Source organism: Heterocephalus glaber, unplaced genomic scaffold, assembly GCF_053883595.1.
Source record: "Heterocephalus glaber isolate CG9 unplaced genomic scaffold, H.glaber_assembly_v1.0 deba00000470, whole genome shotgun sequence".
Lineage (NCBI taxonomy): Eukaryota > Metazoa > Chordata > Mammalia > Rodentia > Bathyergidae > Heterocephalus > Heterocephalus glaber.
The window spans coordinates 5,331,857-5,356,621 of NW_028258145.1; the positions used below are offsets into that span (position 1 = coordinate 5,331,857).

Consider the following 24,765-nt stretch of genomic DNA (forward strand, 5'->3'; position numbering starts at 1 on the left):
TGGGGAGGGGAAAGAGGAGAGGCCTCGCCGGCGACTGGAGCGCTAGTCCTGCGCGCCGTCCTAGCGCCTCCCTTCCTGCGTCCCAGAGCGCGTTGGGCTCTGGAAAGTCTCCATAATAAAATCCAAAGCTTAGAAAAACGCAAGAAACAGATCAATTATTATTATTTTAATTTCAAAGTTGGACAAAGGATACATTGAATAGGGGGGTTACCTCACAAACCTGTATTTCCCCGCCTCTGGTTTCTTAGCAGGATGGGAGAGTTGAGAGGACCTGCAGGGACTTCTTGAGCCCTGCCTAGGATGCGGGCCTGATTCCAGCCCTCGGGCTCCAGGTATTGTTTTTCTAGGGGCCAGCTGTCCCTGTGTTTTAAGACAACCTTTACAGCGTTGGCGCTGATCCCTCCTCCTACTCGTCCTAGGTCCCAGGCTTCAGGGTTGAGTTACAGCAGGACATTCACATGGACAACTGTTGGCATTTGATGTGTTGTGGTTTTTATCTGTATGTACCCCTAAAGCCTCACGCTCATAGGTGGGGCTTTGGGGGAGGTGATTGGATCATTGGGGTGTGATGCTTATCAGTGGATTAGTCCCCTGATGAGTTAATAGCTAAATGTGATGTTAGGAGGTTAAGCCTGGTCAAAGGAGGTGTGTCACTGGGGGCGGCCTGGAAGGGTTTATCACCCTCCTCCTCCCTTGATCTCTCTCTCTCTGCTTCCTGCCTACCCTGGTAGGAGCTGTTTCTCGTCTTCCATGCCTTTCTGCCATGCTGCCCTGCCTTGGAGCCAGACGACTATGAACTTAAGCCTCTACAAACTGTGAGCCAAAATAAACCTCTCCTCCTTACAGTTGTGGGTATTTTGAGCCTCAGATAAGACAGTAACTAAGAGAGCATGTCACCTGAGCTCAGCTCCATGGTTCCTAACAACATGTATTGCCATCCTATCTTGTTGAAGATTAATAGTGGCCTCCAGTTTTGCTAACAGATTTGTTCTGAAAGGGGAACTGGGCACTCAGCAACATCAGAAGTGAATGTTTTAAAACCTTTACACCAATTGCACCCACCAGAGACTAGAGAAACCCTTTCTTAATGCCGCTTTATGCTACTTTCTTTCCTGGATGGAGTGCCCTTTTTGGTAGTCAACATAGAGTATGTGGTTTAGTACCAAATAAATGCTCAACTTTCTTTCCAGCTGTGTCTAAGGTAATCTGGGGCTCCTTAGAGGATATCAGGATCATATCAATCTTTATCTTCTATGAATGAAAACGTATACTTTGGATTGGTCCTCTGCCTCCCCTCTCTGGGGGCTTGGGTATTTCCTCCTCCAATATTGCTCTTGCTTACAAAGTGCACATGGTTCTGTCCCCACTTTGGTGGTGGCTGATGGCTCCTATGTTAGAGGCCAGGGTTCCTCACCAGTGATGGCTTATGTCTTACCCCTAAGTTACCTGGAGTAGACTGGAGGGTGCCTGCCACCAGGGCAGCCTGCTTCCCATCTTTTATCTTTTCTCACTTTCAGCCACAGTCTGTGCAGTTTCCACCAGTTAAAAATTAGTCTTAGGACCCACAGGCAATTTCTTGGCATCTCTGGGTATCAGGAGGGTTCTGAGATGTGACTATGTATCAGGGTATTGTGGATGACAAATGATGACTGATAAAAGTGCGAACAATTTATAGGTCTACAGACTTGTAACTTCTTAACCTGCTAAAATGTGTAAAGCCTTAGAATTTTTAAGACTGTGAGAGAAGTCATTGCCAAAAGTATTGGGGTTTTACATCCATTATGAAAGTAAACTAGTTTTGTTTTGCTCTAACCTGCATGTTACTTAACTATCTAACTATATAGCTATTTAATAAGCAGATAAAAAAAGGTATAATTGCATATATACAAATGCACAAACATATAAAATGTTCACCAAGCTTTTAAGAAACCAGTTTTGGGGTTTATATGCATTTTTTGTCATCTCTGTTGGTTCCTTTATTGAGTAAATGTTACCAGGCTCAGTGAGAACTTCACTTGTAACACCAGTGCTAACTGTCATGGTTTAGAGGTGGTAAGATGATTCACTCCATCTTTCTCCCCTCTCCTTCCATTCAGAAGATGTTTATTTGAGCCATTTCTTTGGAAACTGGGGCTGGGATGAGAGATTTATTTTCTCTTTGAAGACTTAAATGGACAAACATATGTGGGAGAAAAATCAATAAGTAAATTTAGATCTTAGATGGAGCATAGCATAGCATATTATTTCAGGATTTAAGGATCCAAGCTCTGAGAATCAGATCGCATGGATTCATATCCTTTATGTAAACTGAAGTTCTCAGAACAAGATGCATCTTATTAAAGGTCCTGCAAACTGTGTGACCTTGGCTGTCCACAACATTGTGATTATAGATGGATGGAATGTTGAGAGCCAAAATGATCTTGGGCTTAGTCTCTTGAACAGCCATTTTTTTTCAACCTGGGTGTTTGACCTAGCATCCTGGTGACTATTGAAATATATCACTAAGTGTAGCAGACCCTTAGTCTTCACCAACCCACAAGCTATGAATGCTGGGTGATAACATCAGAAGCCTGGAGAAAAGATGTCGGTTTTGCTTGTAGCCCATCTATCTGATGTTCCCACCATGCATTTATTGAATGTATTGTCTTAAGACTTTCTTTTCTTCTGTGGTTATGAAAGTTCATGTCCTTCAGGGCAACACGAATTCATGTCCATGGTCCCTTATATTTGGCTCAGAATAAACCATTTTAAAATTTTCCTTTAAAGCAGAATCATTATTTTACCTCAACATTATTCATCACATAGGGAAGGTATTCATTTTAGATTCTAATAGCAGGAATAGTTCTCAAAGTGTGATCCTGGGACCTTTTGGGAGTCTCCAAAATCTTTTCAGGGGTTTTGCATTGACAAACCTACTTTCATAGGAAGAGTAGGGTGTTATATATCTTGTACTGTTTAGACATTTGCTCTGGTGGTTAAAAAAAAAAAGAGCTGTGGGTAAAACAGATGACACAGGAAGACTACCAGTGTTACTGGGGTGACAGGGTTGTGTCCCACAGCGTCGAGGAGTGAAACTGTGGACAGAGGAAACAGAGTGAAAACAAATTTATTTAAAAGCTATAAAGGCAAGGAAGTAAAAGATATAAAGACAAGGAAGTAGATCTCCTGCTAGCCATGACGGGGTCCTGAGTACGATACTCAAAGAAGCTGCTTGTCTAGGGGTTTTTAAGGGGTTTAGAAATGAGCTCGGGCAGTGTGTAAGCAATAAAATCTCCACCCTATAGGAGACTGCATACTTTTCAGGGTCTGATCTATGCAGTGTCCATACAGGGCCCATGCACCCTTGAGCCAATTCTTGGCCTGATCCTGCTCTGGGGAGGTCCCAGACATCCACAGGATGCCTGGCAGATGTTTTCGTAAGGTCCTTAGAGGATCCTGGCTCAGCACACTCCTTTTTGGGCTTCCTGACTCCATCTTGGGGCCACTGTCCTTATTGCCTAAGAGAATCTTAACTTTTATCTCACTAATTCCTGTTACACTAGCAGCAAACCAAAACTGAGTACCATTTTATCTTTTACCTCCATACACTTGCAGTAAAAACAAACAATCAGTATCACTGAGAATGTCCTCCAGAAAACATTCATACCCCTTGTAAAAGACAAGAAAGGGCACATTCTCCTGCTGCATACCAAAAGTTGGTGGTTGCCTGGAGGCAAAGCTCTTGAGCAATAGCTTGCAATGCAAACAGTTCTTTTATGGAGCACCATTTTTCTTTTTCCTTCATTCCCTCCTTTTTTCTTTTTATAGAAATGACTCAGATTTATCCTTTTTTATGGCAGAGTGGTCCTCCATTGTGTGTAAATACCATATGTTTTTATCCAGTCATCTTTTGATGGAGATACAGGTTGCTTCCAAGATTTAGCTATAAGCTAGTTATGCCATAAGCATGAGTTGTGCTGCCATAAGCATGGATGTGCATGGATCACTGTAATGTGATGTCTTTAACTCTTTTAGCAAGGGAGCTTTGTGGGTCCACCTACTGACATGGCCCTAGCAAGGGTGACTAGATGTGTCAGTGCCAAGTTTTCCCTGATGTCCTCCTGCACTGTCTGTGTGACCCATGGCTACAGACTCCTGGTACATCCCAGAGAGCTTCGGGCAGGTCCCTGGTGGTGCTGAGGGCCACCCAATCCCCACCCCCATCCTCTCAGATGTATGTATCTGGTGAACAGAATGATAGGCAAGGAGAATTTTCTGCTAAACATCAGGAGATGTGATTCCCATTCTAGCCTTGCTGTAGACTCTGGTGAATCACTTAACTTTTGGAACCCAGTTAGTTTTCTAATAGAAAATCAGCCTGGTATTTTGTTTTTTGGTGTTTTTTTTCCTAGTCCTCCCTTCACCCCCTCCACCCTTCCCTATTTACAAAGACTTTATTTCCATTTTTTCCATTTCTCATCATGTTTCCTTTCCCTTCTTTCCTTTCCCCTGACCCTCCCACTACCCCTACCCTTTTGGACCTTTTCTTCCTATTTTGCATTCTCGATTATTCATTCTAATCATTGGTACATTTTAGGTATACAATAGAATGACATTCATCATTGGAAATTTGCGCCTTTACATAGTCTCTCTTGGTTCTTATTTTTCACCCTTGCCCAGCCCTCCCTTCAACCCCTCCAGTCCTCCCTATTTACTAAGATTTTGTTCCTATTTTTCCATTTTCTCATATTAATCCCATTCCCTTCTATCCTTTCCCCTAGCCCTCCCACTTCCTTCCCCTTTGCCCCTTTTCTTCCTATTTCACATGACCTTTTATATATTTTAGTCCTTATTTACACTTTCAGTTTCTCACACCAGAGAAACTATTCGGTATTTATACATGTGTGTCCTATTTATTTCACTTAAGAGTATTGCCTCAATGTGCATCCACTTAGCTATAAATGTCTCTAATTTCTCATTTTTTATGGCTGAGTAGTACTCCATTTTATTTAAAAAACCACATTTTCTTTATCCAGTCTCCAGTTGATGGGCATTTGGGCTGTTTCCAAGTTTTAGCTATCACAAACTGTGCTGCTATGAACATGGGCGCACATATATCACTGTGGTATGATTCTTTTAATTCTTTGGGGAAGATCCCCAGCAGGGGAATAGCGGGGTCAAATGGGAATTCCAGTCCTAGTTCTTTGAGGTATCTCCATACTGATTTCCACAGTGCTTGCACCAGTCTACACTCCCACCAGCAGTGGAGCAGGGTTCCTTTCTCCCCACAGCCCTGCCAGCATTTGTTATTGGTTGATTTCATGATAGCAGCCATTCTTTCTGGAGTGAGGTGGAATCTCAGCATTGTTTTCATTTGCATCTCTCGAATGACCAGTGATGTTGAACACTTTTTCATGTATTTATTTGCTATTTCTACTTCTTTGTCTGAGAAATGTCTGTTCATTTCAGATGCCCATTTTCGGATTGGGTCTTTAAATTTGGGAGGTCTGATCTTTTAAAGTTCTTTATAGATTCGAGATAGTAGACCTTTATCTGAGGAAGAGCAGGTGAAGATTTTTTTCCCACATTGTGGGTTGTCTCTTCACACTGCTGGTGGTTTGTCTTGCTGTGCAGAAGCTTTTTAATAAGAACAGATCCCAGTTGTTGATTGTTTGTGCTAGTTCCTGGGCAACTGAGGTTTTGTTCATAAAGTCTTTTTCCTACACCGATGTCTTCAAGGGTTCTACCTGACCTCCAGCCTGGTATTTTGAATGACTGCTGCGCACCCTTCTAGCTCTAGGTACCTGTTATTCTGAGAAAACTGGCAGTCACTGGAGGAAATGTACATTGATACTGGGGTCACAAATGTAGCAAAGTGTAGAAGGAGAAATTTAGGAACATTTATCTAAGAAGAAAGCAATAAAGAGAAATAAGGGGGGAACCAAGAGATGAGTACATTGGTTTTTGTGTGTGTGGTATATAGTTAGATAATTAATACCCATCCAGCTGGTTGAAAACATAATTACTATTTTCTCTCCAATCATGGAAGAATAGGACCTGTTTTCATGTCTCCTAACTTGTAAGGAGAATGTGAATTAAGCTAAAGTTACTATTTTCTTTTTTCATACAGGTTATGTTACTCAGAATGCAATAGTGGGACAATTTTTTACAGTAAAGTAATGCAGTGCTGGGTTGGCATTTTGAAAAATTGGCTCTATCTCTCTTCTAATATTGAGTTCACATAGCATGGAAAAATGTATCTATCTCAGATAAGACCGACTAATATTAAAGTACAAATAGACTGTAAGGAGTACCAGACTTCGGTCTTTAGGCTGAAGATTGTTTTGAGGTCCTTATCAGAATAGCTCTACATCAGTGGAAAGTCGGAAATTCACCATGCATGAGTTCTGGTTTTTTTTACCATACAAACCTCTCCCTCATAATAATTTAGCTTCAGCGGAGGTGCATTGATTCTCCACACACAACAGAACCACTTGGATTGTATAAAGAAAAGTTAAATCTCTGTATTCTGTCCCCAAGAGAATCTTATTCAAGCAAGTCCAGGTAAAGCCTGGAGAACCTAATTTTCAAGTCTCCAGATGTCGTTGGGAACAATGGCACAAACTTATAATCCCAGCTACTGGGGAAGCAGGAGGACAGAGTTCAAGGCAAGATCTTATCTCAAAATAAAATTTAAAAGGACCGGGGACGTGGTAGAATGCTTGCCTGCCATGTCCAAAGCCCTGGGTTCAATCCCCAATACCAACGGGGAAGGGGAGTTCCTCAGTTGAATCCAATGTAAGCTATGTTTGAGCACACCAATTTAATCAATGTCCTGAGTTGCAGGATATTCTTAGTACTTAGATTTCAGTGATCATAAGATCCTAAGTAGGAATGGGGCAGGGAAACAGTGCAATAATTGTGCTGAAACTCTATTTGTTAGGTGAAAATGGTCATCATGTATCCCTACAGTTACGTTACATTTCTTTTTTAGATTCACATTCAACGTTTTAGCCCAAGTCCTCTTTGTTTGTAGCCTAAAGACTGCCCTGATTCCATGCCAGTGAAGCATAGTGTCTTGGGAACCAGTTGCCGCGGGATACCTGAGTGTGATCTTATCACTTGTGAGCTCTTAGGACTGTGTGCTTCTGAAACACATAAAAGAGTACCAGCATTTTTTCTGTATTTGTCTTTTGGTCAAAACTATTTTTATTTCTCCAACCACCTCTTAATTAGATTATGTGACTGGGCAAAAGCTCTTCTTCAAAAGTGGCTGGAGGATTCAGAGAGAAACCATTGCCATTGAAGGCTATAATAACCTCTTCCAGCTTTGGACATTCTGTGATAGGAGAGCTTTGATGGTTACCACTGCCTTTAAACTGTTTTGCTTTGAACACTCAAAGACAAAGTTTTAATGCTGCATCATTTTTCTTTGTTAAGGAAACTCAGGACTTTTCTTTGTTAAGGAAATTTGAGACTCCAAATTCAAGCTAATAGGGCCACTTATTGGGCCATCCCTGAAGTGACTGTGGGGTGAGCAGACCTGGGACAGCTAGTTAGCACACATACAGGCAATGGCAATTCCATGACAGCTCTCTCCCTGCTGGTGGCTGGAAAATTTATTTTCATTATTAATTGTAAGAGGCAAAAATGGATCTAGGTGATACCTTAGTTCATTAGAGTTACCATAAAGAATGTCTTAAAAGGGGATACTACCTTGGACCCTCTATTGAGAGCATGCTATTAAAAACCACTAGAAACCAAATTTGTCCATTCATAGATGTCTATTGAATGCTTGCTACATACCAGTTGTTGTACAATTTGCTGGAAATCCATAATTTATAACAATAATAATACCTATATGGGGCCCATTATATGTAAGCAATGTATTTTAGGTATACGTACCAACTATTACTGGATCATGAAATCAATTTAGTACTTCACAACCACCATTAAAATAACAGAAGAGACAAAAGAGAACTAAATAGGAAACAGGAAAGTGCTTCCTTCTTACTAAGGATAACAATCATGTCACAAAACTTCTATTTCATACACACATACAACATGCATTGAGTCAAAACAGTTTTAAAAGCAATGAGCTAGAATATTAGTGCAGGAAGCTTTTTTTCTTTTTGAGACAGGATCTTGCCACATAGTCCAGGCTGGTCTTGAGCTCATTATGTAGCCCAGGCTGGCCTCAAAGTTTTACCTATCTTCCTGCCTCAGCCTCCTGAATGTTGTTACTACAGTGTATACCACCACACCTGGCTGTACAGCAAGTATGAATATACAGTTTTTCACATTTTTAAATCAATGTGCATCTCACAAGAAAAGAAAATTATAGATCAATATTTCTCAAAAACACAGAAAATCTTGAGTAAAATAATAACAAATTGAATCCTGCAATATAGAAAAATGATGCTACATCATGACTTTATTCCAACAGTGGAAGGTGGGTTAATATTCGAAAAACAAGCAGAATAATTTACTTTAAAAGCATATAGGACAAAACAGTATGATCATCTCAGTAGATAAAGAAAGGCATTTCATAAAATTCAATACATGGGCTGGGGATATAGCTCAGTGTCAGAGTGCTTGCCTAACATGTGTGAAGACCTGAACTGAAACAACAACAAAAAAGACTCTTTGTTAGGATGTAGCTCCATGGTAGAGCACTTGCCTAGCATATGTCCAGGCCCTGGGTTCCATCCTCAGTACTGAAAAACAGTCAATACCCAGTCTTGAAGGCAGCTGTGTTCATTACTATACCACCAATACTTGACCTCATCTTGATAAAATTCTTGGTAAACAATTTCTACCATCTGATCAAGGTTGTCTATACTACAAAAACAAATACACAAAACTTTTATAGCTACCACCATATTTACTAACTGAATAAAGCAAAGACTTAAATATTATCACTGTGTTCATGAGAAAGGAGAAGTCAAACTGTCTGCATTGGTCACTTTCCCATCACTGGGACAGTATACCCAACATCCACAACTTAAGGGAGAAGTTTGATTCACAGTTTCAGGGGATTCAGTCCATTGGTTGGCAGACTCCAAGGCAGAAACAGTATTGTGGAAGGGCCTGGTGGAGGAAAAGCTGCTCAACCTATGGCCTTCTGAAAGTAGAGAGAGAAGGGAGGAGCCAGGAACCCACCTCTTATTATTCCTCTTCCTAACAGCTCATTCAGCTATGAACTCATCAATGGGTAAACCTCATGGTTCAGTCACCTTTCACACATATGAGACTTTTAGGGACTATTTTAGATCTAAATGGTAGCACTAGCTTTAATCATTGATGGAATGATTGAGTACAGAGAAAATCCAAAAGAAATATCTTTTAATCCTCCTTACAGTTTTATGACATAGAGATTTTTTAAGATTAATATTATCTTTTTTTCACATGTTCCCTAGACTAGAGGAACCTAGCTGGAAATATTTTCATGAGAAAATGTTTAATTATGGATTCACTTTCTGGAACTGATACAAGGATATTGAGAATCTTTATTTTCTTTTGTTTTTTGAGGTACTGTGTTTTGGGGAAAATGTTTTCTTTCATCTAAGTTTTCAAATTTATTTTCATAATATGTTATTATTTTTTAAATATCTCTGGAATATGCATTGCTGTCTCTCTTCTCATTCCTGATATTGGACATTTGTGTTTTCTTTCTTTTTGTGTTCCAGTCTTGCCAAAGTTTAAAATTCATTAATATAAAAATACAACTTTTGGTTTTATCGATTTTTCTATATGGTACACCTGCTTCTACTTTATTAATTTCTGCTTTTATCTTTATTGTTTCTTTTACCTTATCTTTTTATTTGCTGTTCTTTTTGTGAAAAAAGTTTGGATCATTTATCTTCAGCCTTTCTCTTTTGTAATGTTTGCATTTAAAGCTGTATATTTCTAAGTACTATTTTGGCTGCACCTTGTAGCTTTGTTATGTAATATCATACCTCAGTATTTGCTCTGTTTAATTTGGTAGCTTTTCCTGTCAATGCCCAGTTATTGGGTTTTTTTTTTAAGGGGGTGGAGATCAAAAGTAGGCAGCATAGTTTTGCAACTTTCAGAGCAATATTCTAAAATATGTATACATATATTATCTATATAAAATATAAATAAAAAATATATATAGATAACAAATATATATAGATAACAAATATATACATAAAACATCTTTTAGTACTGAGTCTTGAAGTGGTTTTGATCAGGAGAGCATATTTTGATTCTTCTCTTCTTATATAAAGCCTCTAAGAAATAACATCTCAAAGTCCTTTTAAAAACATCAGGAATTGAATTTTTTCTTTCTAAGAAGGAGGTTTAAGTTGGCTCACTTGTTATTTGTTCTTAACTATTCGGTATTTACTTGGGTAAATATGAAAGTGACAGTGATCCTCCTTTATCTTAATAAATAAAACTCAGAGTATTCAAACCTCCCAGAAAATGGAGATGCTAAATATTAAAAGCAATATTAAATATTAATACAATATTAAAACAATCAGAATTATAGACATTGTGCATATAAAAATTTACTCTCAGAGTAACACTATCTGAAGTCCAGTATGTTTGTAAGAACAGCTCTATTATGCAAAATAGACTCTTTTTCCCAGAGATAAGGAGGAAAACAAAATGCTTTCTCCTCTCTTCCTGAGATATCTTTCCAGTACAGTTGGAAGGTTCTAGCTGGGTGCTGGGGCATATTCCTGAAATTCCAGCATTTGGAAGGCTCAGGCAGAAAGATGGCAAGCTTGAGCCCAGCCTGAGCAACCTACCACCTTAGCAAGATCCTGTGTGTCAAAATAAAAAAATAAAAAATAGGTCTGGGGATGTATCTCAGTGAAAAGACCCTGGGTTCAATGGTTCAATCCCTTGTACCTCCAAAAAACCTCAAAAACTCAGGCCAGAGCGATTTAATCCTGCAATATGGAAATAGGGCAGAATGGGATTGGGGACAAATAGAATCTAGGACTGGTAATATTTTGCCTCTATAGTTTTGGGTCTCTCATGGTATGTAGAGTCCCCTTAAAAATTAATTGTACCTCATGATACAGATATTTCTTAGTTCATGGCAAATGGTGGGTGAAAACTGCCCACTTAGTTCTTAGTGACAGTACCAAGTTTTCAGGAAGGAGTCAGAAGTCATGTTGGGAATCAAAACATTTGATTTAGAAGCCTTAATATTTTGTATATACTTTGACTCCAGAAGTCCATGTCTCCATGTCTAGAAACTGTTCTAAGGAAGTAACCATTTCTACATGTGAAGGCTTACATACAAAGATATCCATCATAATGTTGCTTATAATTCTACAAATACTGCACAAAGCCTAAGTGTTCTCAATTAGGTAATATAAGTTTACTACACTAGAGTATGATAGAATGAAAAAATGATGCTGAATATTTAAAGATGCAGAAAAGTATTAGTGCTCTCTTTTTAAGGTAAAATATTACATGTAATATAATTTTTATTTTTAAAAAAGATACATTATATATTTCTGCCCTGATAATAGATCAAGAAGGATAAATACAAATTATTGACAATGGAGTGGAGATTATAGGTGATTTTATTTCTGCAGTTTAAAATAACTTTTAAAAAATCCATACCTTGTGTTTGTAATACTAAAAAATAGGTATTATTGCTTTGTAAATTGCTTTAAAGCAATTCAGAGATGAAAGAAAATGGACCCTCACTGTGAGAATTTACAGATATTTGACACAAGGGTGGCTTTATTTTCTTTTCTCCTCTGCATCTTCTGGGGGTAAATCTTGCTTCTCCAAACTCTCCCAGAACTAGTAGATAACAGAGGCCTTGGCAGCGTCACAACAATGACAGTGATGTGAGGTTACCAGTGGGCATTCATCACAGTGATAACTACCCAGAGTCTTTTGGCAAACCCTTTCAGGTTTGGGGGCAATCCCAGCTTGTGAATATATCTCACATATGAAGAAGTCAGATTTCCAGCTCCTATGGGGGAAACAACGTTGGTAGCAGTTACATGCACCATGCACACCCTCAAGCCACATGAAAGTGACACAGGGACTAGGCTCTTCATGACCCTTCTGAATGACTGTTTAAAGGGAAGGCAAGGTTGTCCACCTTAAGGGGAGCTGTTACAAGGATAAGTGTGGGACTAAGTGACATTAGCTTCAATTCTGTGCCTGAAGCCATGCCTGAGAATGGTTCTTTTGGCCTGTCTTAACCTAAAAGGAAAAGGGAACTCTGGGAAATGTAATTCTACCACCAAGTACCTGGAAACATCCTGAGGGAATTTGCTGGTGACAGAACAGGAACCCCAACGAGCAGAGGGAGGGGAAGGATTTTAGAGGAATGTTATAGGATGAGGGAATATGCTGAGGAGGGTGGAAAAAGGAATCCCAGGGACAAGAGGCTTGGAGTCCTGGTAATGACTGAGATAAATGTCAGCGTGAGATGTTGAAGTGAGTCTTGGTGGTCCCTGAGTAGAAAGTTCAAATGTCAGGACCAGAGAACTGAGTCTGATGTCACAGGGTGTGAAGCAGGTGCTCGTTCCTGCACTCAGGGCATTGGTGCTGTGCTGGTGAGGGTAGGGCAGGAGGGGGCACTTCTCTGGGGAAAGTCTCTGGGTGCTTCCCAGGAAAGGCATCTGTGATCCAGCTGCAAGGTTTACCACTATGATGTTCATGCTTAGAAGAATTAGAGGTAGCCTAGAAGTCCGGAAAAGGAATCCATTGAGATACTTCAGTGCTCCAATGAAATGGAATGATGTGGGACCATTATAAGTGATACCCATGGAAGGACACTGAAAAACAAAAGAAGAAAGATTCAGGAATATAAAGATGGGAGTGGCCATATCAATTTTTTTAGTTTCTTAAAATATGCACATAAAAACTAGATAGTAAACCCAGAGATGCATGAACATTTACAACACAACTAGGTGAAAAGGTAGAAACCTCAGACACCAGTGGTAAGGGACAAACCACAGACCATATAGCAGCAACTGTGCAGGAAGAAAAAGACAGAAGCAACTAGGAAGAAAGGAAGGAAATAAAGTGCTGAATAATATCCCTGCAGATGACAAAAGACGGCCACAAGATGTGCCACAAAATAGAACTAAAGTACTTCAAACAAGCTAAAATGCATTAAGACAATGATAAAAGCCAAGAAAGAAGAGCAAGCCAGAATTAGAAAAACTCCGAAATGAGCAGACAAAATCCCTGAAAGAATTAGAAATAAAAAGAAAATGTCTTTTAGAAATGAAGAACAAACTAAAAAAAAAAAAAAAAAAACGAGTGGATAAATAATACACTATCTTTAGAAAGATAAATACAAGGTTAAAAAAGAAGAAAATTTAAAAAGAGAGAAAAGGATTTGACAGAAAAATGTCAAACATTGAAAATAAGCAGAAGTGAAGAAAGTAAGAGTCCCTAAAGAAGAAAACCAAAGCAAGGAGGAGGGAGGAACATATACTAAAAAGTATAATTCAAGACAACATTCCTGAAATAGAGAAAAAAAATGAAACTACATATAAAAGAGCACATTGCGTATCCCATGATCACACTGGTATGATCAACACCAAGGTCAGTTCTGGTAAAGGTACTGGATTTTACTGGAAAAGAAAATATTGTCTGAGTTTCTAGGAATAAAAGAACCCGTGAGTTCCATAAGAAGTAAGATTAGATCACCATCAGATGTTTTGACACCAATGGTTTATGCTAGAAGAAAATGGAGGAACATATACCATATTCATGGCAATTTTTAAAAAATTTGATATGCTTTCAAGTCTTTTTCAATTTTAGGATTCTGCTCTGTTCTTTCATTTCTTTACAAAGTATCTGTTAAAGATCCTGGGTCTGTGTCCAGTAGAGCTTCTCAGACTGGTTTTTGCTGCTTACACATTCATGGTTCAGTTCACCATGTTCTCCATCCTTTGTATTTCCTGCCAATTGGCAACTCGTCTGGAGATTGGATTAGAATCCAGTTCAGTTCCTTTGTGGAGATTCTGGCCCATTGGCCTAGAAGGCATGGGATTTCTGGCTGCCACTCTTGTGAGCTTGTCAACCATTGATCCTTAATGATTACCATTTCTTGTGAGTTGCAAAATATGACATTCCAGTTCCAGAATTTCTTGTTCATTGGAGAAACGGAACCAATAGAATATATATATATAAGAAGGGGCTTATGAAATGTGTTCATACTGTCACAAATGCTGAAAACTTCTGCAGTTGCCACTGGCAACCTGGAGGTACAGGAAAGCGCACAGTGTCTCAGCCCAGGAAGCCAAACACCTTGGAAAGAGAGACACAGGATACAGCCCAAGTCTGAGGTCCAGATTCAAGAGACAGGGTGAGCCACTGAGTTTCTCCTTTCTCTTTTCCTGTTCCACGAAGGCCCATGTGGATGGGATCCAGTCTGCCCATATAGGGGGTGGGTCTTTTTTTCTTAATTTTGTTGGTATATTTTAGGTATACAATATAATGACATTCATCATTGGAAATTTGCACCATTACATAAGATCTCTTGGTTCTTATTTTTTCCCCATTCCCTTGCTCTCCCTTCAACCCCTCCATCCCTCCCTATTTACAAAGACTTTGTTTCCGTTTTGTCATTTTCTCATATTAATTTCAATTCCTTCTTTCTTTTCCCCTACCACGCCCACTTCCCCTTCCCCTTCCCCTTTGCCCCTTTCTTCCTATTTCACATTATCTGTTATACGTTTTAGTTCTTATTTACACTTTCAGTTTCTCACACTATAGAAACTATTCAGTATTTCCATGTGTGTCCTATTTGTTTCACTTAAGAGTATTGCCTCAATATGCATCTGTTTAGCTATAAATGTCTCTAATTTCTCATTTTTTATGGCTGAGTAGTACTGCATTTTATTAAAAAACCACATCTTCTTTATTCAGTCTCCAATTGATGGGCAATTGGGCTGCTTCCAAATTTTAGCTATTACAAATTGTGCTGCTATGAACATGGGTCCACATATATCACTGTGGTATGGTTCTTTTAATTCTCTGTGGAAGATACCCAGCAGGGGAATAGCTGGGTCAAATGGGACTTCCAGTCCTAGTTCTTTGAGGTATCTCCATACTGATTTCCACAGTGGTTGCATCAGTCTACACTCCCACCAGCAGTGGAGCAGGGTTCCTCTTTCCCCATAGCCCTGCCAGCATTTGTTATTGGTTGATTTCATAATAGCAGCCATTCTTTCTGGAGTGAGGTGGAATCTCAGCGTTGCTTTCATTTGCATCTCTCAAATGACCAGTGACGTTGAACATTCTTTCATATGTTTATTTGCTGTTTCCACTTCCTTTTCTGAGAAATGTCTGTTCATTTCAGATGCCCATTTTTGGATTGGGTCTTTAAATGTGAGAGGTCTGATTTTTAAAAATTCTTTATATATTCTAGATAGTAGACATTTGTCTGAGGATCAGATCAGCAGGTGAAAATTTTTTCCCAGATTATGGGTGGTCTCTTCACACTGTTGGTGGTTCTTCTTGCTGTGCAGAAGCTTTTTAATGAGAAGAGATCCCACTTATTGATTGTTTGTGCTAATACATAGGCAACTGAGGTTTTGTTCATAAAATCTTTTCCTACCCCAATGTCTTCAAGAGTTCTACATAACATCTCTTCCAGGTGGTCCAGTGTTTCTGTTTTAATGTTTAGATCTTTAATCCATTTTGATTTTAGTTTAGTGCATAGTGAGAGATATAGGTCTAGTTTTAATCTTTGGCAAGTTGAAACCCAATTTTTCCAACACCATTTATTAAAGAGGCTATCTTTCCTCCAGTGAGGGTGTTTGGCTCCTTTGTTGAAGATCAGGTGGCTGAATGTGTCTGGAGTTGTTTCTGCATCTTCTAATCTGTTCCACTGGTCCTCAGGTCTGTTTCTTTGCCAGTACCATGCTGTTTTTATCACAGTAGCTTTGTAGCATAGTTTCAAGTTGGGGATTGTGATACCCCCAGCCATGTTTCTGTTGCCTAGAATTGCTTTTGCTATTCTAGGTCTCTTCTTGATCCAAATGAATTTTTGGATTGTTTTCTCAAGATCCGTGAAGTATGCTGCTGGAATTTCAACTGGGATTGCATTGAATCTATATAGCAGTTTTGGAAGTATAGCCATTTTCACTATGTTGATTCTTCCTGTCCAGGAGCAAGGGATGTCTTTCCATTTTCTGATACCATCTTCAATCTCTCATTTCAGAGTGCTATAGTTTTCAGAGAAGAGGTCTTTGATTTCTTTTGTTAGGTTGATTCCTAGGTATTTCAGTTCTGTGGATGCTGTTGTGAAAGGAATTGTTTGCCCTATTTCTCTCTCAATAAGTCTGTTGTTCATGTAGAGGAAGGCTATTGATTTTTGTGTGCTCACCTTGTATCCAGCTACTTTACTGAATTTGGTTATTAAGTCTAGAAGACTTTTGGTGGAGTTCTTGGGGTCTTCTGTATAGAATATCATGTCATCTGCGAATAATGACAATTTGACTTCTTTGTTTCCTATCTTTATTACTTTTATTTCTTTTTCTTGTCTAATTGCTATGGCTAATGTTTCCAAAACTGTGTTGAACAGGAGTGATGATCGTGGACATCCTTGTCTTGTTCCTGATTTTAGTGTGAAGGATTTTAGTGTTTGACCATTTAGTATGATATTGGCTGTTGGTTTTTCATAGATGGCTTTTATCAGATTGCGGTAGAGACCGTCTATTCCAGTTTTTGTAGGGTTTTTATCATAAATGTGTGTTGGATTTTATTGAATGCTTTTTCTGCATCTATTGAGATGATCATACAGTTTTTGTCCTTGGCTCTATTGATATCGTGTATTACATTGATAGAATTGCATATGTTGAACCATCCCTGCATCCCTGGGATAATCCCACTTGGTCAGGGTGTATGATCTTCTTGATGATCTTCTGCATTCTATTTGCCAGTAACTTATTAAGGATTTTTGCATCTATGTTCATTAATGAGGTTGGCTTATAGTTCTCTTCTTCATTTGGGTCTTTCTCTGCTTTGGGGATCAAGGTGATGCTTGCTTCTGGGGATGAATTTGGGAGTATTGCTTCCCTTTCAATTTCATTGAAGAGTTTAAACAGTAGTGGCAGTAGTTCCTCTCTGAATATCTTCTAGAATTCAGCAGAAAAGCCATCAGGGCTCGGGATTTTCTTAGTTGGTAAGTTTTTACTTACATTTTCAATTTCATTGATTAATATTAGGTTGCTTAGAATTTTTAGGTCTTCTTCGTTCAGCTTTGGTAATTCATATGTATCTAGGAATCTGTCCATTTCTTCTGTGTTTTCCATCTTATTGGCATATAGGTTCTCAAAGTAGGTGTTGATGATCCTCTGGATTTCTACTGGGTCTGTTGTAATTTCATCCTTTTCATTCCTACTTGCATGGATTTGGGCCCTTTCCTTTTCTGATAAGGTTGGGTAAGGGTTTGTTAATTTTGTTTATTCTTTCAAAGGGCGAACTGTTGGCTTCATTAATTTTTTGTATCGTTCTCTTAGTCTCCATTGTATTGATTTTTGCTCAGATCTTTATAATTTCCTCCCTTGTGTGATCTTTGGGTTTGTCCTGCTCTTCTTTTTCTCGAAGCTTGAGATTCAGCATCAAGTTGTTTAATTGGTCTCACTCTGTTTTCCTAATATGAGTGTTCACTGCTATGTATTTCCCTCATAAGACTGCTTCCACTGTGTCCCATAGATTCTGATATGTTGTGTTACCATTGTCCTTTAGTTGTAGGAACTGTCTGAATTCTTCTTTAATTTCCTCTGTGACTAATTGGTTATTCAGAAGTGTGTTGTTCAATTTCCATGTGTTTATGAAATTTGTGGTTTCTCTTGCTATCAATCTCCAATTTCAACACACTATGGTCTGATAATATACAGGGGATAACTTCAATTCCTTTGCACTTACTTAAACATGTTCTATGAGCCAGTATGTGGTCTGTTCTGGAAAATGACCCATGTACAGATGAAAAGAATGTGTATTCTGATTTTGTGGGGTGGAACACTCTGTAAACTTCTGTTAAGTTCATTTGTTCAAGAATTTGATTGAGTTCTAGTATTTCATTGCTATTTTTTTTGTCTATTTGATCTATCTATTGTGACAGTGCAGTATTGATGTCCCCCATTACTATTGCATTAGTGCTTATTTAATTTTTCATGTCCATTGGTATTTGTTTTATATAGTTGGGTGCACTAGTGTTTGGTGCATATATGTTTATGATTGTCATCTCTTCCTCTTAAATTGTTCCCTTTCCAAGGATATGGTGTCCTTCTTTGTCTCTCTTAATCAGTTTTGATTAAGAGAAATCCATTCAATTTATTCAATTTATGTTCAATTTATTTCAGGTTCCTGTCGCATGGAGTATTGTTCTCCACCCTTTAACTTTCAGTCTATGAGTACCTTTTTGAAGGTGTGCAGCATATTGTTGGATCTTGCTTCTTGACCCATTCTGCCAGTCTATTTCTTTTGACTGGTGAATTGAGACCATTAACATTGATGGTTATAACTGACATGTATTGACTTATCCTTGTCATGATTTTTTTCTTTTTGTTTTATTTTCCCCCTTTGCATTTAGTTTCTTGTCATGCCCAATGGATTCATTCTGCTGGGCTTCCTGGGGTTGTGATCCTTGTTGTCTTTTCCTAGGATATTGTCTAAAAGTTTTTGGAGTGCTGGCTTGGGATTCATGAAGTTCCTAAGGTGCTCTTTGTCATGAAAGTATCTTATTTCTCCACCAATTTTGAAAGATAGTTTTGCAGGGTACATCAGTCTGGGTTGGAGGCTGTTTTCCTTTAGGGCTTGAAATACGTCACTCCAAGCTCTTCTTGCCTTGAGGGTTTGCATTGAGAAGTCTGCTGTGATTCTGATGAGCTTTCCTTTGTATGTGATTTGGTTTTTTTCTTTAACTGCTTGTAGAATTTTGTTCTTCTGTTGGGTTTCTGGATTCTTAACTATTATATGCCTATGTGTAGGTTTTTTGATCAAGGCTAGTTGGAGTCCTATATGCCTCACTTATCTGTATGTCAAGTTCTTTCCCCTCCTTGGGAAGTTGTCACACCCAATGGATTCATTCTGCTGGGCTTCCTGGGGTTGTGAACTTCATTGTCTTTTCCTAGGATATTGTCTAAAATTTTTTTGGAGTGCTGGTTTGGTATTCATGAAGTTCCTCAGGTGCTCTTTGTCACGAAAGTATCTTATTTCTCCATCAATTTTGAAAGATAGTTTTGCAGGGTACATCAATCTGAGTTGAATGTTGTTTGCCTTTAGGCCTTGAAATACATCCCTCCAAGCTTTTCTTGACTTGAAGGTTTGTGTTGAGAAGTGTGCTGTGATTCTGATGGGCTTTCCTTTGTATGTGATTTGTTTCTTTTCTTTAACTGCTTGTAGAACTTTGTTCTTCTGTTGGGTTTCTGGAATCTTAACTATTATATGCCTATGTGTAGATTTTTTTGATCAAGGCAAGTTGGAGTCCTATATGCCTCATTTATCTGTATGTCAAGTTCTTTTGCCCTGCTTGGGAAGTTTTCTGCCATCACTTCTGTGAAGAGTTTTTTATGTCATCTGCACTCCCTCCTATTTCTTCATTGACTCCGATCAGTCTTATGTTATTCTTCTTTGCATCATCTAGCAGTTTTGCTGGATTGATTTTTCATGGTCCCTTCCTATTTTAAAGAAATTTTTCTTTTTCTGTTCACTAATTGCAATCTTATCTTCTGTATCTGAAATTCTGTCCCCACATTGGCTCATTCTGATGTGTAAACATTCAATGGAGTTTTTAATCTCCTGGAAATCTGTTTGTATTTGTTTTATGAGTTCCATTTGTTTCCTATGTTTGGATTCCATCATGTTCCTCAGCTCCTCTATGTTTTTTTTATCTGTGTCCTCTCTAGATTTATTAATCATGTCTTGCACTGTGGGCACAATCTCTGCTGTTATTTGAGAAATTACTTCTGATTTCTTTTTTCCCAGATCCTGTTTTATTGCCAGTTCAGGGAGTCCAGGTGATTGAGTATCACATTGTTCCTTCTCATTTCCCTTTGTGATTGCTTTACGTGATCTGGAAGTCTGGTTTTGAGACTTGTTTACATATCTTCTCATTTCAATGGGGCGGGGGTGGGAGGGTAGTGACGGATGTTTGTTGCTGGTGCTGGAGTGGCTCAACTCCTTGGTGCTGAACGTGGCTCTGCTCCTCTGTACTTGGGGCAGTGGTACACAGCCCAAAAGGGTCACCTCCTCAGTGCTGGGGGCCTCTACTCCTCTGCACTTGGGGTGATGTTATGGCAGCCTGAAAGGCTCAGCTGCTCCAAGCTGGGGCCTCTGCTCCTCTGTACTGTGGGCAATGGTAAGGCAGCCCAAAAGGGTCAGCTGCTCCACGCTGGGGCCCTCTGCTCCTCTGCGCTGGGGGCATTGGTACAGAAGCCTGAGAGGCTCAGCTGCTTCTCACTGGGGGCCTCTGCTCCTCTGCGCTGGGGCATTGGTCTAGGGGGTGGGCCTTCACCCATTTGCCCACCCAGGCTAATCTTCTGTGGCCATGCCCTCATAGATAAAGCAAAATATGGGCTTTGATGATTCTCCAGACTTTTTCTGCATGCAGGAGGACTGACTACCTTCATGTGCATGTACTGGTTGTGATACTTTCCCAAGAGACATTGCCTCTCCTCTACTATTTGGTTACCGGTGGTCTAGTTCACATGAAAAAGGTAGGAGAAGTGCTTGATTTTTTTCCTTTTACTCACTATATTTCAGTATAATGATTGATTCCCTATTATGTTCTGAAAGTGCCCAAATCTATTTTTAAATGCTGTTATGAGCTTACACTTACAAATATGTCGATGGGTTTTGGCATAGTACATTTAACAGTATTGAAACTTATACTTTGTCATCTCTGGGCTGCTGCAGAGTCCTTCAAGCTGGCCTCTGAGTCCTTCAGACATGACCCTGGTAATTTTCAAGAGCTTTCATAATGTGGGATTGAATATGTTCCGGCTCATTCTGTGTATTTCCTATTCCAGAGCTAGAGTCACTTCTCCAAGAAGAGCTGAATTTCTGTTTTTCCCAATAATGAATGGTAATTTAAGACTACAATGTAGTTTCTAGACTCATAGGAAATGGATTATTCATTGTCTTTTTGCCTTTGTAGGCAAGCTAAAGAAAAATATGCAGTAAATACATATACATATACATATATATATATATATATTTCATTAGTGGCTTCAGCGATTTCCAGTTTTAATTTGAGAGTAGACCTTTTACTTAAGCTTGTATCTATTGCATCTGAATTTCCTTTCTTCCATATGGACAATTATGGTTGTGACCTTGAACTAGGAATACCAGTTTGGGTTTGAAAGCAATGAAGAAACCACAAAGTTGAGAATGATTACCTTGAGAGTGGAGACAGTGGTGCATCATAAAGAATGAGGAGGCTGTGATTACGATGGGGCTCCAGGAGGATGTCCAGTGTGGATGGCCAAGTTCTTAACTGGGTGGTGCTTGCTGTATGTTGACATAATTCAGTAAGCTGTATGTTTCACTGAAGTTTTCTATATCTGTTTTTATTTTACAATGCAGTGGTCAAATGGGGTACAAAATTTCAGTTAAACAAGATGAATAAGTTCTGGAGAGCTACTGTAGTTATTTCTGGGAAATTTTTCCCCCTTGAGATTTTCTAGCAGATAATCATTTCATCTAAAAGCAGGAGCAATTTTATTTCTTCTTTTTCAACTGGTATGTGTGTCTTTTATTTCTGAGGCTTGCCTTTTTGCTGTAGTTAGAACTTATAACACTATGTCACTTAAGAGTGGTTAAAAACAGACATTCTTGGTATGCTCCAGATCTTAGAGAAAAATCCTTCAGCCTTCCACCATTCAGTAGAATGTGGACCGTAAGTTTTATTATAGATGACCTTTCACAAGATGAGAAGTTCCCCACTATTCTACTTTTTGTTCTTGTTTTTGTCTTTTTGGTTTGTTAGGAATGAGTATTGAATTTTGTCAATTACATACCTTTTTAATTTAGCCTGTTTAAGGGTAGATTTCATTGAATAATTTCCTAATATTGAGCCAGCCTTACATACTTATAATAATTTGGGATTTTTTTTCAGTATATGTGTCAGACACTCATGGGCATTTCTGGGTTGCTGGCTTCTCCTGTACCTAATTAAAAAACCTAGGGAACCTGGACCCAAGGCCCCCCCAATAACCTGCCTTCTCTTCACTCTCAGGTCCCATTCTTACCCCATGCTTGGTAAGATCTCCTGAACAAAACTCCCAATGGGCTGAGATCTCTCTATAAACATGATAACTAACATAATAATCTATGAAAACTAGACAACCTCACATATTGCCCACCATCATTTTGGTGTGGGGATCTCAAGTGCCCAAAGGAAAAAATAGACTGAATGCTTCAGACCCAAAAGAAAAATAAATCCTTATTTTCCATTTGATGACACATTTTAGTCTTTAAAGATTCATATGACAGCTGAATCTTTTCACACAGATGCCTAATGGTACAACAAGGGCTCAGAACTTGGATTTTTGCTTTCTGATTAATATGGTGGTGTCAGATATTACAGCTGGGTAATTATAAAATTGAAAGAATCCTGTGCCTTCACAGTAGGAAACTGAAACCGAGTCCGCCTATGAATTGGTCTGCGGACTCTCCAAAAAGATAATTACTAACATGAGAATTAGAGGAATAAATGTGTTGTCACTGTTCAATTTTATTTCCTGTGAACTGATTGCTTCCTCCACAGTGGGAAATATGTATGCCCTGATGCATTCTGGGATGCATGCTCCTATGGTATCATGATGAGTAATAAAAACACAGGTTTCTGAGAAAGAGGGCTTTAAAGCACAGGCCAAATGACATTACAGTATGGCCCTGGAATGCAAACACAAACCTGTGACATCTGACTAAGAGCGAGGTGGAACACTGTGAGGATGATTCATGGTGGGTTGTAAAATAGAAAGGCCAGGATGCCCACAGGGCAGAGGACCCAGCAACTCCGGTGGTGTTTGCCTCCTGCTCCTCTAAGTGACAGATCCCAGCCTAAGAGCCTCCTGGAAACGTCCTGTCTATCAGGGCTGCTTAGAAGAGTGCATAAATGATATTTGAAGTGGTCAGGTGACTGCAGCTCACATAAATGGCAGCAGCTGTGACAGAGCTGGGTCACAGCATAGATCACCCAACACATTTCACTTTACTTTAGGGTAATCTTCCAGTACTTATCTATTTTTGCCATAAGACATATCTTTGTAGGTGTTTTTCCAGAGCCATCATAAAAATACATTTTCATGTCCTGAGCATCCCTCAGTTGAGAGCAAAGATGTGAGCCAAGGATCTGCTGGCTGGAAACAGAGGGCAGAGGGATCCCAGAGCAGGTCAAGACTGAGCTGTCCAGTGAGCAAGAGAAATTGCCTGGATCTGCTTGAACTTCAATGATTAATCTGGCATTGTGACCCTGTAGGCAAGGGTTCTAAAATCCAAAATCAGAATATAGCAGAATCCCCTACAGATTCTAAATTTAGACTATGGTGGGATCCCCTACAAAACTACACCCAATAGTACTGATTCAGAAACAAATGGGGACAAGAACCTAAATTTTTCATTCATTGCCCAGGAACTGCAGAAGCAGGTGGTTCACAGAACTAAATGCAAGAAAGCCTGCCCCTGCGGGTGGGCTGTTGTTCTGGTACAAGTTCATGAAAAGAACTGTAGAAGAAACCAAGTCCCAAAAGCTCTGAAATGACAGGCATCCAAAAATGGCTGTGCAGCCTTTGGAGATGAAAACTTGTAGGTTCTTGCTTATCTGCTCTGAGGTGTCTATATCCTCTCCATGGATCCCCAAGGTTCTGTGCTAGAAGCTGATTCCTCAGTGTGGGAGGTGGAGGAACCTTTAGAACGGGGGCCTGGTGGGTGGCAGTTACATCACTGGGAAGGGATTAACATAGTTCTTTTCTCAAGGTACCCCAGTTAGTTCCTGTGAGAGGAGTTGTTTTAAAACAACAAGACTGGCTCTCTTCACCCTCCAGCTTCCTGTCTCACAGTGGAATCTCCTGTTCCTGCACACTATTGCTATTGTGATGCCATCCATCCTGTGGGCCTTGCCAGGGCAAGCTGAAGACAGTGCCATGACCTTGAAACTCCAGGTGTGAGCTAAGTAAAACCATTTTCTTCATAAAGTACCCAGCTTTGGGTATTTTGTTATGGCAACAAGAAAACAGACTAAAAAGTTAAAACCCCAAGAGCAAGTAGTCCTTAAGAAATGAAGCTAAAGATCAGGTCTCAGTTTCCACAGGGAGTGTTTAACTTCTCTCCACTTCCAGCCTTAGGTCGCTCCTTGAAATCTATCCAGGGTTTCACAGAGGCACATCCTTGACACTGAGGAGATTCTGGTGAGAGAGAATGGCTAGGTCTCTGCTGTTCTATTTCACTGTTGGAACAGTAACTCAAAGGGGGCATCCCATGTAGTATTAAGGCAGTCTCTGCACAGACAGCTCATAGTTATGCACACCATGCAGCCTCGTTAATGGCTTCCAATGACTGAAAAAGGAGCATGAAGCTCACCTGGGTGCTGGCTTCCCTCAGTCAGTACCTAAGGAAGGACTCAAGACCCTCCATCAAAAGTTTGATTTTAAAAAAAGGGGTTCTTTCATACTTTGGCTTCTGCTTCAGGGCTCCTTCCATACTTCTTCAAGCTTTCAGAACCTTCCTCTCCTGCTTTTCCTTCTCCAGCTATGGAGAACTGAGAAGGATGCCCCAAAACTACCTAGGGCAACCCCCATTAACCTTGACCCTGATCTT

At 39.5% G+C, this 24,765-nt stretch overlaps 1 protein-coding gene across 7 annotated transcripts in view; it reads left to right on the plus strand.

Annotated features, from left to right (window-relative positions):
* The first annotated feature begins 74 nt into the window (after positions 1-74).
* The window catches only part of Nms (neuromedin S), a 49,019-nt gene continuing 24,328 nt past the window's right edge, over positions 75-24,765 (plus strand). For 2 of the 7 annotated variants that reach the window (XM_087203618.1, XM_087203616.1), the window contains exons 1-3: positions 75-332; positions 732-815; positions 23,994-24,110. The gene's annotated coding sequence lies outside the window, so the exon portion shown is untranslated. Of the gene's footprint in view, positions 333-390; positions 816-23,993; positions 24,111-24,765 lie in introns of those variants that run through there. The other 5 variants (XM_021258085.2, XM_021258084.2, XM_021258087.2 and 2 more) reach the window with 5 other exon arrangements.